This window comes from Suncus etruscus, chromosome 1 (genome assembly GCF_024139225.1).
Source record: "Suncus etruscus isolate mSunEtr1 chromosome 1, mSunEtr1.pri.cur, whole genome shotgun sequence".
NCBI classification, from domain to species: domain Eukaryota; kingdom Metazoa; phylum Chordata; class Mammalia; order Eulipotyphla; family Soricidae; genus Suncus; species Suncus etruscus.
In genome coordinates, this window is record NC_064848.1 from 37,246,912 (window position 1) to 37,260,571 (window position 13,660).

A 13,660-nucleotide genomic window follows, 5' to 3' on the forward strand; every position below is an offset into this window, starting at 1 on the left:
AATGTTTCATTAACTTAGTAATCTTTCTATTTAATGAAATACTGTTTGCTCATATCTTATTAAACATAAAAGAAATCAACATGTTTTAAAAATGCATCATGTTTCATGTCAAATGATAAAATATAGGCTCAGCTTCCTTCTCTAATTGTCATATTAACTTCCTGATGTGAACTATGGGCAATCTGTAGTCTTGAAGTCATGTTATTGTCAATAATTCAGAGATTTTCAGAATGTGCGCCACGGTTATTTATTACTTTATTCAAAACCTTCCAGAATTTATAGTCCTTAATCGTTAGTATATATTTTATGAATCTTAAGTATGCAAAAAGTAAGTAGAGTCCAATTTCAGCCCGATTAAACTATATTGCCCTTGCCAAGAAAGAGCTATATTATTAAAATTTGATCATATATTTTTGTCACTTTGTTTGGCTAATGTACTTCTTTCAATCCATGCACCAATAAACTTATAGAATTATTTAGTAAAATTGTATTGCAACCTGTTGTGGTAAATAACACTTAAATATTTTTAGTAAATACAATGACTGTTTTAATATTAAGTTTTATTTAATTGTTAACAGATACTGATTTTGAAGTACTAAGCATTATTTGATAAGTAAATAATGGTTATTTACTTAGATTTGATTTTTAAAAAATTGCTTTAATCCTTTTAATTTACACAAATTTATAAGGATTCTGAAGGGTCATAACCTGTGTTCTTAACACAGATGGATTTTTATAAGTGTCACTAAACACAATCTGATAAATAATGCTACAGCTATATTCTGAGTCAGAGCTTGTTTATGTTTTAATCTATCACATATAAGAGGCTTACAAGCTATTTATACGTTCTTATTTTGTCACTTTTAATCAATTAGATTCACTTTACATCTTTAAATTCCTCGAGTAGAAAAATAATTAATTAAATATCCATACATTATTCAATAAATATTAATTTGTGGTTCAATTATGAACAAAAGACCATTTTGATTATTCTAGGGCCAAGGAGAAAATAAATCATTGTTCTGCTTGATTAATTCTATTTGCTTATTTCTACAGTTCACTGGTGAAGTAATTTATGAAATGGCTGCAGTTTGTGATTAACAGATGTCATTATTCTATTTCACATGAGGAAGTGACTCCAGTGGTTTTTATGACTTTTTTATTTTTAATAATAAAATGGAGCAAACAGAATGGAAGAAAGTCTTAGTCTTAAGCAGATCTCCTGTGCTCATATTTTGCCTATTTTACTTTTCCATTTGTTTGTCCTTGATTATTTATTATTCACATTTTGTTAAATATGAACACATTATTAAAATATTTCTATGATATTACTGTTGTTGAATTTGCTTTGCAGGTAAAGGGTTGTTGGTTTTGAGGCAGTGTTTCTTTGTCATACCAAGCACATTGCTCTGGAAACATAGAATGTGTGGTATCAAACCATAGACACATTTAAGACAGTAGCTTGTACTATCTTTCCACCTCACATGATATACACATGATTAAATTGCTATAATTTAATGATTAATTTAGCACCTAGATTGTATATTACATAAAGTAGGTGCTATTAAGCTATCACTATCTTTGTTATTGATAATTTGTCTACACACCATTTCCATCATTATATCTTCCAAATTATTTGTGTTATTCCCCAATTAGAAATTTTACCCAGATTAATAATTTATTTTTAATATCTATATATTTACAGCCACATTTTAATTTTAAAGATATTTTAAAATACTTCTCCTGAAACATGATTGGATTACTCATTTGATCAAAATTACATAAATTTGAGTTGAACTCTAATTATATGTAGAATAGTACAGGAATTTAAAACTTCCAACTCAGTTTACTTCTCTTTCCCGGTCCATTTTAGGTTTTAATTTTGTAGGTAGTACTTCAGCATTATTTCTTATAGAATAAAAATGAAACAAATATAAAAACATGTTCGAGAAAAAAATAAGTGCTTCCCATAAACTACCATTTTTAAATTATTTTATACATTAACTCCTTAAACTTTATATTTAGTCAGTAAGACTAATTAAAACATTTTGTATTTAAATATTATATGTTAATAAGTTATTATTCTAAAAATAAAAACATAACTGAGAAACTAAGATAAACAGACAAACCAGCAGTAAAGTCTTCTTTGAAAGCCCATTTACAACCCAGGTCATGCCATCACTAAGGGAACAAAAAACATCATGACAAGATGATATTTTCTTCCAGCCACCCTTGCTTGAATATGCTCAGCCACAATATTAAAAAAAATGAGGCAAATTGACAAGTTATAGGTCTTTTTTGTAACTCAGAAGAGTCATCTCAGTCTAGGTTAGTGCACTCTGTGATGAACAAATTTCTACTAATCAATAAACCATACTGCAACATATAAAAATCATCACCACAATCCAACATTAACAATGAGAAAGCAGAACTGAATCTCACAATGCTTATAAAAAATGAAGATTGCATTTTTGAAGACCCAACTAGCATCAGTCACTTTGTTAGTTTCTTTGACAAATATCTTAGAGATGAAATGCTAAGGATATTCAAGAAACTCAAAGTAAATATAGAGTTGATAGTCAGGAAGAACTCAAGAAGGTATGAAAGTAGAAATGAGAAAACTTTAAACAGAAATGACAGAAGTAAAAAACTTGGTAGGAGAAGTGAAAAAGTCACTGGAAATTCAAACAAGAGAATAGCAGCTATTGAGGACAGAATCAGTGAGCTCAAAACTACAAAACACTTCAAAAAATAAAAGAAGAAAATGAAAAAGACTCTTAAAATAAACAAACAAAAGATAAATAAAATCCTAAAAATAAATTCACAGATTAAAATAAAACTTTGGAATAAATTCAACAGAGACAACAGGAGTATGATTAGGTTCCCAGAGATCCAAGAAGTGACTATCAAATGTTTTATTGCTGAAAATTTGCCAAAGATAAAGAGTTCTCCATACATCCACATATGGACGCCCAAATAGTAACAGATAAAAGAGACCTAAAAACACACAAAGACACATCATAGCATTTAATCACAATATTAAAAATTATAGATAAGGATAGAATACTGAATGCAGTAAAACAAACAATAAAATCCTATACCAAGGAGCAACCTTATGATTTAGATTAGAGCATATCTATGATAAACAAACCTTCAGAAAAAAATATTGTGGCAGAATATAGTTAAAAAACTTAAATGAATGATTCACCAGGAATACTTCACCCAGACAGAATCTTATTCAGTTTTTATTTTTATTTATTGATTTGTTTTTGTTTTGGGGTCACACTGGCAGCACTCAGGGATTTGTTACTCCTGGCTCTGCACTCAGAAATCACTTCTGGCAGGCACAGGGATATGGGATGCCGGGATTTGAACCACCATCCGTCCTGGATAAATTGCATGTAAGGCAATGTCCTACCTCTGCGATATCTCTTTGGGACCATTTGGGATGCCAGGGTTTGAATCTGGGTTGATCCCAGGTTGGCTGCATGGAAGTCAAATGTCCTTTTACTGTGCTATCACTCTGTCCCTGAAGAGGGCACCTTAAGGCAGGACATTCCATAAACAGACCAAACTTCTACAAAATATAGCAAAGAAACCTATGATAATAATCTTTGTCAACGTCAATGGACTAAATGCATTAAATAAGAGGCACAGAGATGCAAAATGGATCACAAAATTAAACTTAATCTTCTCAACCTCCAAGTTTAAATAGTCAATTAACTCAAAGTTGATAGACTCAAAGTCAGATCTAGGAACACAATCCTTCAAGAAAACAAAACCCAAATCTCAGACAACGTAGATCTCATTATTAAATAGATTTTAGAGACAGAGTTATTTCTTAATTATCAAGAGATATTCATATCAGGATTAAATCACACTCCTAACGTATATCAACTCAATTGAGAGCCAATAACATACTATCAAATGCTGGTAATAAGTTGAATAAAGATTTCAATAGCAACACAATAGTATTTGGATATTTTAATAACATTCTGTCACATCTTGATCAATCAACCAGTCAATGGTTGATTTTGATTTTTTATGGTTGTTTTGATTTTGGGTCACACCCGGCTGTGCTCTGGGGCTATTTCTGGCTTTGCACTCAGAAATCATTCCTGGCAGGCACAGGGATATGGGATGCTGATATTTGAACCACCATCCGTCCTGGATAGGCTGCATGCAAGGATAATGCCCTACTGCTGTGATATCTCTTTGAGATCATATCATATGGTTGATTATATATGTAGAATATATACATGTATATATATATATATATATATATATATAATGGTGTTACTCCTCCCCAAAGCCAATTGCAATCTTACCTGCTAATCTTACAGCTGGGAGGGGTCTGTGGTTGGTAATTAAGAGTGGCCTGTGTGTGTGGGGGGTCAGATGCAGCAAGGAAGATTAGAAAGTCAGGATGGATGCAAAGGAGCAGGAAAGAAGGCTGATTAGCTTAGAAAAGCCATGTGAGATATGTATATCGTGCCTTGTAAAAAACTGGATGTCTCCTGAAACTTCATCTCACTGCCTATGGATCATTTCTCTCCCTTCACCCTGCACGTATAGACCCACCAGGCCACAGGCTGCAGGATCCGAGCTGGTCCAAGAAAGGACTCATTAATAGTTAATTCAACAAAATGGGTTTTCTTCCACCAAAAACCAGATACATGTACTTTTCCAATATACAGAGGACATTTTCCAAGATAGACCACATGATGGACTACAAAACATACCTCCATAAATGAAAGAAATTGTATCAACTATCATTATATAATGGTTCATGGAAAAAATAAGTGAATTACACACAAAATGGCTAAATCACTCTAACATCTGCAAATATGACAGCTTACTGAAATAACCAATGTATCGGGGCAAAGTCCATGGACTCCTAGAATAAAATGAGAACGAGTACACAAATAATAAGAATTTGTGGGACACAGAGTACTAAGAGGGAAATTTATAAATTTTCAAGCATTTATCAGGAAGAAATGACCTACATAAAAAATAACTAAATAGCTTAAGAAATTGGAAAATGATCAACAAAATTATCCTAAAGCAGAAATGAGAAAGGAAATAATAAATTTAGTGCAGGATTAAGATGCATGCCCTTACATGCTTTTAATCTTTAGATTAAAAGTATTTATAGTATATAATCATGGCTAAATGTGGCCCTAGAGAACCCCAAGCACTGAAAGGGTAGTATGATAATTTTTTTGGTAATTCAGAAATTTACAGAGGTAAGTCTTTGAATTACCTCTGTAAGTCTCTGTAAACTCATGCCCTTGCATTGTAACACTAGTCATGATGGCTAAAAAGCATCCAGGTCTCCATGTACTTCTTAAAAATGACCCCACCACTCCAATAGAAAACATTTTTTATAAAAGCTTAATAGTGATGATTTATATAATTACAGTACTTAGAAATTTGAAAGTAAATAATGCATAGAAATGAGCAGAAGCATTAATTGCAAATAAAAATTAAATTGATAATATAATACACCTCACAAATATTAGAAGGGTCTCTGTCCAAAAGGCCATAAAAAGTACTAGTAAGACCAGAAAAACACAGAATGCTTATCTTCTATTGGTTAGGTAAAATTCAGTCTGTCTCCCACAGAAAATTATAGGGAGATTTCTTAAAGTAATAAATGGAATTATTATAAAACAAGCAGTTCCAGTAATATGTATCTATTACTCAAAACAAAGAACACTATCTTAAAAAGATACCTGCTGAGAATACTGTCTTGCCCAGCTTTTCTGAAAAACAATATGAATATTCGTTAAAAAAAAAAAAGTGGACATTAGGGGCCAGAGCTGTAGTGCAGCGGTAGGGCATTTGCCTTGCAGGTGGCTGACCTAGGTCGGACTTCATTTCACTTCAGGGTCCCATATGGTTCCCCAAGCCAGGAACGCATAGCCAGGAGTAACTCCTGAGCATCACCGGGAGTGGCTCACTCTCCCCAATACCAAAACCAAAAACAAAACAAAAAACCTGGGACCTTGAGCTCCCATATAATCCAGCAATACCACTAATAGGGATATGCTCTAGTAACAGAAAAACACAATAAAACATGCCCTCTGCACTCCAAAACTCATAGCAGTGCTTTATACAGTAGCCAAGATCCAGATGCCTGACAATAGGTGAGTAGTTAAAGAGTCTGTGGTACATCTACCATCTACACAATGAAATTCTATGCAGGTGATAGAAAAAAATGAAGTCACCAAACTTTCCTATACTCTCCTATGATGGTTATGGAGACTATTATGTTAAGTAAAATAAGTCAGAGGGAGATAGATAAACATAGAATAGTCTCAATCAATAATGGAATTTAATAATATCCAGATACAATAGAGATGAGGGCTGGAAGGACCATCTCATGATATGAAGCTTTCCACAAAGAATGGTAAGTGCAGTATGAGAAATAACTACACTATCAACTACCATGACAATGATAGAGAAAGAAAAATACAATGCCTATCTCAAAGTCAGGGTATGGGAAAGGAAGGAAATGGGGAATGTTGGGAGCCAGATCCTTTGAAATATAGTTTAGCATAAGTACAGCCATTTTGCCTCAGACAGATATTTTGTCTCAGCATTGCCCTTAATCTGAACTTAAGATGTGTACCTGCCAAATGGGCAGGAGTTGATGCAGACTGCCCTGTAAGAATTTGACCACACAGGAAGGCTTGTTATAACATGTATGTACTTGTAGGAGTTATGCTGGTAGAGCATTGTGATTTTTATGAATACACTTAGAGATTATGTTGTTCATGTAGCCAACCATTATGAAATATCCCACTATTATTCATTTCTTACATAAGCCCTGATTGTTTGAAATAAAAGTGACACTGTGATCAGAATCCTTGACTTGGTGTTCCTTTTCTCCCACCCTTCTTTCTTTCAGGTAAGAATTCTTACCATGACCATGAATAACTCAGAGCCGTGGGCCGGCTCAGGGGAACATTGGTGGCATGAAAGTTGCACAGGAGAAGAGGGGTGTGCATTTAATAACTGAAACTCAATTATGAACATGTTCATAACCATGGTACTTGAATAAATTATTAAAATTATTGAAAAAAGTTACCTGCATAACTATTTTCTTTTATATATATTTTATTTAAACACTTTGATTACATATATGATTATGTTTGGGTTTCAGTCATGTAAAGAACGCCACCCATCACCAGTGCAACATTTCCATCATCAATGTCCCAAATCTCCCTCCTCCCCACCCCACCTCTGCCTATACTCTAGAAGGCTTTCTATTACCCTCATACATTCTCATTGTTAGGATAGTTCACAATATGGTTATTTCTCTAACTAAACATCCTTCTTTGTGGTGAGCTTCATGAGGTGAGCTGTAACTTCCAGCCCTCCTCTCTCTTGTCTCTGAAAATTATTATTGCAAGAATGTCTTTTATTTTTCTTAAAACCCATAGATGAGTGAGCTGTGGTTAGAAACAACCCAATTACCCAGCAAGAGCAAATGGATAAGAAGATTTTGATGTATATGCAGAATGAAATACTATTCAGTTTAGAATTAAAGATGAAATATTTCTTTCTAAAATATAATGACTAGAACCCAAGAAATTCCAGCTAAATTAAAAAAATCATAATAAGAAAGACAAATCTAGATGACTTTGCTGATGCTGTACATAAAGAAACAAAATTAGGTAACTAAATGCAACAGAAGCAAATACTTAAAAATAGAATTATAGAAAAAAAGTTACCAGGTAAGAATGAGGGATCAGAATTCATGCTGAGAGGAGATTCCATGCACTGCAGTGAAAAGATAGTGATATTGTTGTGGTAGGTGTAAACTGGAAACATACCTTTTGAAATGGAGTAAAAATGTGTGATAGTACAGTGGTTCGAAGGGCATTTGCTTTGCACCCAGTTGAGCTAGGCCAGACCTGGGTTTGGTTCCCTAGCATCCCATATGGTATCCTGAACCTGCCAGAAGCAGTTTGTGAGTGCAGAGCCAGGAGTAACCTTTGAACACTGCAGAGTATGGCCCAACACAAACAAACAAAATAAAATAACTTTAAAAATAAATAAAATGAAACAATCTTTTATTAAAAATTATATATATTTACTTACTTATTTAAGCACTATGATTATAAACTTGTTAATGATTGAGTTTCACTCATTGTAAGTGTGCACCACTTCACCACTGCCCATTTTCTTTCTTTTTTTTTTTTTTTTTTTTTGGTTTTTGGGCCACACCCGGTAACGCCAGGGGTTACTCCTGGCTATGTGCTCAGAAGTTGCTCCTGGCTTGGGGGACCATATGGGACACCGGGGGATCGAACCGCGGTCCGTCCAAGGCTAGCGTAGGCAAGGCAGGCACCTTACCTTTAGCGCCACCGCCCGGCCCCTACTGCCCATTTTCAACTACCAATGTCCTCAGTTTTCCTCTCAACTCTTCTCTGCCTACCTCTGGAACAGATATTTTAATTTTTCTTCTTTCTTTCTCTCTGTGTTTTTCACCTTCCCCCTTGTCTACCTCTAGGCAGATTTACTTACCTTATCATACACTCTCTCTTTTCCTATCCCCACTTTTGGCATTGTGGTTTTCAGTACTGTTAATGATATACTATGCATAACATTTCATCACCTTTCAGTTCCCAATTCATGCCCAGAATCATCACTTCCAAATAATGGACCCTTATTTACCCTAACTGTATTGCTACATTACATGTGTCAAACCTTCTGATAGAAGGGCTGGTCCTTCTAGCCTTCCTCTCTATTATCTCTGGATATTATTACCATATTATCATACTTTTACCATATTATCTATTAGTTTTCTTATATTTCACAAGTGAGTGAGATTGTCCATGTCTATCCCACTTTCTTTCTCTGACTCATTTAACTCAGCCTTATAATCTCCAAATCCATCCAAGAAAACAAAACAAGACATACTCTTCTAAACAACCCAGAAATTTCACTTCTGGCATTAAGAATATAAAACCCAAAATAAAAATTATTTCCATAATTTAAAAGAACATATAAAAACGCTAATTAGGGGCCGGAGAGATAGCATGAAGGTCAAGCGTATGCCTTGCATGCAGAAGGACGGTGGTTTGAATCCTGGCATCCCATATGGTCCCCTGATCCTGCTAGGAGCAATTTCTGAGCATAGAGCCAGGAGTAACCCCTGAGCACGGCCGGTTGTGACCCCCCCCCAAAAAAAAGAAAAGCTACTTAATTAATTAATTTTTATATTATAAAGACTATATTTTCAAAAAGAAAATGCCAAATGAAAACAAGTGATTAGCAATGATTATTGAGAGATCTGTCAATCATGTTTTTTAAAGTGTCAGTTAATGACCTTCAAGACTTTCATATTTCTTGACAATTGGAGGGCTCTTACTTAAATACATTTAAGAGAGGGCAGTGAAGAAATAAAGATAATAATACCTGAAAGTCAACAAATTTTATTTTATTTTATTTTTTATAAATTTAACCTTCAAACCTTTTCTTTCTTTTCTGATTCATTAGATTTGTTCAGAATTAGAAGAAAATAAGTTTCTGGATGTCAAAATCAAAGCGACTCAAACGCCTTCAATAAGTTACACATATATTTATTTACAACACAAGATAGAGATTTTCTAAGGGTTAGTCTTTAGAAAAAGCCCATCATTTGCATATATATTTACATATATGTGCATATGCATATATATGGTTCCATACCTTTTGCTCTTAATTTTTTTAAGTTAGGCTATCTTCAAACTTACAGTAAAAAATTTATGTGACTTTAATTAAGCTGCATACTTTCTGAGAACAAGCTTAAGAGAGCTTTACTCTGATCAGTCATTAATGTTTTATAATGGGCAAGATTACCCGAAACATAACCCAACTATCCCAAATATCTGACATCTTCCAATACCTGATCTGCCATTTTCAAAAAAGCAGATATAATTGTCCTCCATCTTTCTCAATCATTACTTTAAGGTGCCAAAACTTTTCCAGAAGCTCACTACTTTCTAAATAATTATAAGAATAAATCCTCTAAGTTCAAAGACCATACAAATGCCTCACAATACTTTGTTTCCTTTAAAAATTGGAGTAAAACTGAGCTGAAACAACTCCCAAGTGAAAAGCCAAGAGCATTGTTGGTGGTGGTTCATACAAAATAGAGGTCAAAAAAATAACATTGGGGACAAGACACTTGTTTTGCATACAATCAACCCACTTCAATAACTGTTACAATATATGGTCCTATGAGCACTTCCAGGAATGCTCTATGAGCACAGAGACAGAAGTAATTTGTGTGCACTGATAGGTATAGTTTACTCAAGCTTCTGCCAAATAAGTTTGCATTATATTTAATTTTATGAAACTATACAATAAAATGTTTATTATAAACATAAAAACATAGTCTTGTGTTGAGTATTAAATAGAATAAAATAAGATATACTCAGAGGTAAGACATTAAACATTAGGAGATGTACATCAAAGTTTTTTCGCCAGAAAGTATCTGAGGTTTAGGTTTTTTATTATCATCTCATTTTCAAATTTTACTCTCTATGTATCCTCAACTAACAGTTATAAATTTGTTCTTAGATTTGTTTCTCCCTACAATGTGAAAATATCTAGAATTTCTCAATCCAAGCAAATTGATGACCTTCTTGGCATAAATTTACAATCAAATTTTGAGTGGCCTCTTGAACCTCTTCAACATTTGTTGACCACAATTTTCTTAATATCTTTCTTAATTAGGAAAAGTAACACAGTGATTTATATACTTTCTAAATAACCTATAATCACTCTCTTATTCTTTCGCTTATTTTTTTAATTCTTTTACACTCAGTATATAATCTGTAGAGATGCTTTATAAAAAATAATTTTTTCTTGAGACCAGAAAAGCCTTGTTTAAATAGTGTACACAACACAGCTGTGATGTATGTTACTTCTAGTAGGTTATAATCAATATGTGACAACTTTTATTTCCTTATTTTAACACTATAGAAAATCACAGAACATCTTTTATGTAGACCTTAAAACTTATCATTGTTTCTCTAGTGTCTTTTGATCCTTTACCGTCTTTGAATAGTGTCACTAGACTATTCCGTTTGTTAAAAGGCAACCAAAAAATTGTTTATGCCTCAGGCTCTCTAGAAATATGTGGAAGATAATCTTGTGGTCTGTCTATTACATAAAGATTAAATGCATAGTTTGAACTCCTTACATAAACTACCTAATCTGTATCTCCATTTAAAACGTATTAAATCTAAGCAATTTCATCAGCATAAATATGGGATTGTACAAAATAGAATAAACTAAATATGGTTAGGTTTAAGCTATTCTGTAATACCATTTCAGAGTTAGCATTGTTTAAAACCTTGATAATCATCTTAAATCTATATTTACCAATTGAATGACAGCTGCTAAAGATAGATAAAATACAGATAGACTGTATTTGAAAGCAATACTGAGCATAATAAATTAGTCTAGGAATAAAAGATGTGGAAGCACTTAGATTCACTAGTATTAACTTTTCAAAGGTCAATTAAGAAATACTATTCCAGAGAGGCATTTCATCAATATTTTTACAGCATATAATAAGAACCATATTTTTTCTTGATTTTTACTTGTTTTTTATTAATAATGTTTCTGGAACGATCATCAAATTATCGTATAGATGGTTTCTTTTGAAAATTGACATAAAAAGAGATGAAAAAAATAGGCTTTAGTAGAGACTATGATACACAAATTTTCCCCATATTTAGAGACACATGTACATTGTATTGTCTTTTCTTAGTGCCCATCTATTGCAAGCGATGTAATGAAAAAATATTTATAGGCTATTTTATACTTCCTTAATTTTCTTCAAAAAGCCTGTAGAAATAACTCATTTTGCTTTCTCTGAGTCTCTTGTTAGTAAATTCATTGCATATATACATGTATGCATATTATATAGGTTGATTTTCATTTCTAAACTGGTAATAATCTAAATTAATTTTATAATATAATCAGTTCTAAGTATTTTTTCTTTAGAACTATTTATATCCAACGTGTTGTTTCAATCCAACTTTAAAAAGCAAAAATAATAACAATGTTCAAAGATTATTAAATGACAACATTAAATATTACTTATATAACATTAATATAATACTTTTACCTAAACTCACAAAAGTACAAAATTCACACATTTCAATTTTTTAACTCAATAAATATATGAAATGCTCACCTCGATTAAAATACAGTTTATTTCCATCATGTCAGAAATTTCCTTCTTGATACTCTTCAAAGAATCCATAGACTAGCTTTTTTGGCTCATAAAGTTTATATATATGAAATTATGCAGCAAATAAACTATAATTCTGTTTCCTTTTTTAATGAAACACCTTCAGATTTTCCACATATGTATATTTTTATCCTAAGTATATGATACATTCTATCCCTGCATTTTAAACTGTTGTTTATAGTGTAAAATGCTATTCATGCTTTATACTCTATCATAATTGCTGAGTCAAGAGACTGGCATAAATCTATTTGTAAAAATACCTATTTTTTTCTCTAAAAATAGTTGTGACCATTTTAATTTTCATTAAAAAATGTATGATGCAAATGTTTAATATTCTTGCCAAAACTTCAAATTGGCAATAAATAGCTGGGATATAGCATATGCTGTAATAGATCAAAACTTAAATTTGTATTTCATTGTTAAACAATTGATATTAATAACTTGTAATCTGACCATTGCCATCTGGGTAGCAATCATCTTTTGGAATTGTAAGATGGGCAATGAATCTATTAACTATCCTAGTGTCTATTAAAGAAGTCATTTTTATCTGCCTTTAACCGAAATAAATAATAAAACTCTGAGAGGTGAAACAATTTGTTAAAAGCCAGGAAGATAGTTCAAAGAACTGGAACACATGTCTAGTACACCCCAAAACTCATTTTGTTACTACATAACCTCCCAAGCACCCTGAATATTGTGCTGATGGCACCCAGTATTTCTGGAAAGGTACCCTAAAGAATAACTCAATTAACCTTATATTATATGAGTGGTAAAAAGTATGGGATTGAGCCTCTCTTAAAAGCCTGTACTATCCTTTTAAAAGAATCCTACACCATTGAGAATAATATCTATTATATAGCCCGATACACAAAAAATATCTAAAATAAATTATGCATCAAATATTTTAAGGAAAGAATATAAAGAATATTTATTTTTTACAACCTGTCATTTCATTTTGTAAAGTGAAACTTGCTACTTTTTTATTTATTTTTTATAAATATCTTTAAGCACGATGATTACAAACATGTTTGTAGTTGGATTTTAGTTTATGATCCAGCTATGCCACTTCTAGGGATATATACTCTAGGAATACAAAAACACAACAAAAAATGCCTTTTTCACACCAATATTCATTGCAGTGCTATTTACAATAGCCAGAATCTGAAAATAGCCAGATGCCCAGCAGTTGAAGAGTGGCTAAAGAAACTGTGGTATATTTATACAATGAAATACTATTTAGCAATCAGAAAAAAAAATGAAGTCATGAAAATTTCCTATACATTAAAACTATTATGCTGAGTGAAATTAAATTAGAGGAAGAGAGATAGCCACAGAATAGTCTCACTCATCTCTGAATTTTAATAAAAGTATTGTTTTAATACATTGTTATAATACACAGAG